Here is a 3,675-nt window from a genome sequence, read left to right as displayed (position 1 = left end):
TCATAGGGATTTTTAAAAGTCTTTATTAAAGCGTTCTAAGCTATGAATCAAACCAACCAGCTACAAGGTGAATCACAACATTATGGAAGGCCGTTTCTGAAAAAAAGCAAAAAAGGTAATTACGATCATTCAAAATCACTTTCCTTATGGAGAAAATGTTTTTACTTCCAGAGCCCGAATGTTGCGCTCTATTGGAACGGAGCCCTGGACATTCAGTGGCCACTGGCCTGTTCGAATGAGCATCAGTACCAACTTGAGGTTTAACATCTCCAAGTCCTTGTTTTGGCCCACAGCAACAGCCGGCGTTCCACTTCAGCAAGACGGGCGAGCAGCCATGAACAACATCACTCCTCACCGACCAATATCGCTTCTTAGAGAGTTTGCTCTGCATTATTGTTAGAGTCCAAATGCATACTGAAATAATAAATTGCCTTTATTCAACTCCATCAACAACTGGTGTCAGCTTTTAACAGCACAAACTGACCTCAGTGGCAACGTCCCAAAAGCAAAGAGACGGAGCCATTTCTATTGTGACGGGATTGTTAGAGTCCAAATGCATACTGAAATAATAAATTGCCTTTATTCAACTCCATCAACAACTGGTGTCAGCTTTTAACAGCACAAACTGACCTCAGTGGCAACGTCCCAAAAGCAAAGAGACGGAGCCATTTCTATTGTGACGGGGCAACAGGTGTGAGGCAGGTGCCCCAGCGACAAGCCCGCTGCTCAAATATGAATGAGTTTCTCCGTTGCTTAACTGCTGTCTTGTGGTTAGAGCAGTTTTAGCGCCAAAGAAACAGAAAACGGGGGAAAGTATTTGTTATTTGTTAGCCAGCTGTCCAGTCAGTACGCAAGGAGTAGAAAAACTGTTCATTTAAACCTTGTAATGGGGTTTTCTATTCCATGTGGTTAGCTGTTTAAATATTGATACTCGATATGGCGATACAACCACTACTCATTTGTATGGCCACAGGTCAGACAGCAGTACAAGAGCGTGAGTAACCCTAATAGCTCTTATATTTTGAAAGAGATAGTTAAGCCAAAAATTTAAATGCATAATTTCTTCATTTACTCACCCTCATGTTGTTCCAAACCTGTATGAGTTTCTTTCTTCTGTTGAGCACTAAACAAGATATTTTGAGGAATGTGTGTAACCAAACAGTTGCTGGTAGCCATTGACTTCAATAGTATTTTCCCCCCATACTATGGAAGTCAATGGCTACCAGCAATTGGTTACATTCTTTACATTCTTTTTTTGTTCAACAGAATCAACAAACTCATACAGGTTTAGAACGATTTGAGGGTGAGTAAATGATGACATGACATTTTTTGGGGTGAACCCTTTAAATAGTGTGTGATTGATTTAAATTTTTTTTTCAAAATGTCATAACTCGATCTTCTGTTAAAATGACAGACTTCTCTGTAGTGACTTATCCAATCATTTCGTCCACTGAACTCCACCTCTTTAGTACATTTGACTTCTAGCTCACATCTCATCACATTCAGATCTGCCTCTCCTTATGAAAATAAGTGCGCATTATTGTATTGAATCCGCACTCATAGTGTATACTTCAAAAAATGTTAAAGAATGTTTTTTAAAACTGTAATTGCAGATGATATAACATTATTGAAATAAAATGCTACTTAAGCGTACCTTAAGAGAGTACACATTCATGATATGTTTCTTAACACACTTTTAAAAAGTGCACTTTGCAATAATGTCAAATTAAAAGTTTTTAAGGAACTTTTAAATCATCATGTTTTAATAATCATTTGGCATGATTTAAAGAAGTACACTTATTTTGATGTGTTGACATACTAAAGCACATTTAAAGTACCTGATTATAATTTTAAGTGTAGTGTGTTATTCATTTAAAGTAGGGCTGTCAGTTGATTACAATTTTTGAATCTAATTAATTACATGATGTGGCGATTAATCGAATTAATCGCAAATTAAATCTGGCTGTGAAAATACCCGCAAAATATCATTTTAAAGCCATTATTGTGTTAAATAAGAACATTACATTTATTACACACAAATGTTTAGGCTACAATGACCTAATATAAACTATGGAACATAAAAGAAAATCGTTAAACATCTCAAATACTGAAACATCTCAGTATTTTTTTGTTCATACAATGAAAGTCATTGCCTGGTAACCAAATCAGCTTGGTTACCAACAGTCTTCAAAATACCTTGTGCAAAAGAAAGTAGGCTAAGTGATACAGGTTTGAAACGACATGAGGGTGACTGAATGATGACAGAATGTTTATTTTTGGGTGAACTAACTTTTCTTTCTTTTTTTCTTTCTTTTATTTAAATATCTTTATGAGTAAGTCATTGAGTCATTCATTCATTCGGTTCGTTCAAACCGCTGATTATGAATGGGCCATTGAATCATTGGTTCACCCAACTCGTTCAAAACGTGGATTCATTCAGAAACAAATTAATTTCTGCATCTCCGCTGTGTTTTGCAGAGGTGCACAACAGTTCTGCTGTGGCTTTATAGGTAATATTTTGTTGGCAAAATTGTGCAACAACAGAGAATATTGTATCTAAAATATAACACAATATTAACTTCCTATTTACGGAACTGTTGTATAAAATCATATTTGCACTCGTGCTAATCAAGACAAAAACAGCACTCGTGTGATATTGCTCTCACTGCTCGTGTTATCATATGATATAAATATGAGACAAAAACTCATACAGGGCCATTTTTTGCCCCAACATATTAAACTTAAGGGGCATATAACTGCATTATAGCAGTGTTCATTTTGACAGGCATTTTTGATTTAGACTTAGTCTTTATCTTGAGACGAAAATGCTTAATAGTCTTAGTCACATTTTAGTCATTCAAGCCTTTCATCGTTTTAGTCGACGAAAAGTCATTGCATTTTTGTCAACTTTTAGTCATTACTTTTAGTCAAACTGCAGTTACCAACATTTATTTTGGTAGCTATTTTATATGTAGTTTTCAAACAAAAATAGTCATTAATTCTTCTCTCTTTAGACCAAATCAATTAAGCTATTGAGAAATTTGAATCAAGGATTGAATTTGGAAAAAACTTTAATAAATGATGACAATTTTCATTTTTGGGTGAACTATCCCTTTAACAGTAGTGAAAAGGGAGCAACTTATAAATATTATAGTTGTTCATATATAATATATTATAATTTTTGAAAAAGAAGCAGAATAAAACAATAAGATACAAATTAAACTTTTTTCTTTTTCAGATACAGTAGGTTTACTTAACATATTTATTTGGCATCTTTTGTTGGTTAGCATTAATGACACTTTATGGTACTTGGTATGTGAACACAAAAATAATTAAGGGTACGATTCGAAAAAGCTAAGTGGTCGTAAAAAAAATTGTCACACTCATGGTCTTCGGTCAAAAATGACTGACCATAGAAAATGAATGGGAAATGGGGGGGAAAAAAATCGAAAATACAGAAAATGTTTGTGTGTACAATCTACAAATTCCCCACAATGCAGAAAAAAAATTGGGTGAAACTCTAAAACATCTAGAGTGCAAAATCAACACACCCACACACACACACACACACACACACACACACACACCTATGAACTGCTGTTACTGTAACACTGCAACTATGTAAAATAAAATCAATAATTTGACTACAAAGCAGTAAAAAAAGTGGACAGCAAG

The sequence above is a fragment of the Sinocyclocheilus rhinocerous genome, unplaced genomic scaffold, assembly GCF_001515625.1.
Source record: "Sinocyclocheilus rhinocerous isolate Xijiao unplaced genomic scaffold, SAMN03320098_v1.1 scaffold780, whole genome shotgun sequence".
Lineage (NCBI taxonomy): Eukaryota > Metazoa > Chordata > Actinopteri > Cypriniformes > Cyprinidae > Sinocyclocheilus > Sinocyclocheilus rhinocerous.
Note: the sequence above shows the minus strand (reverse complement) of the source record.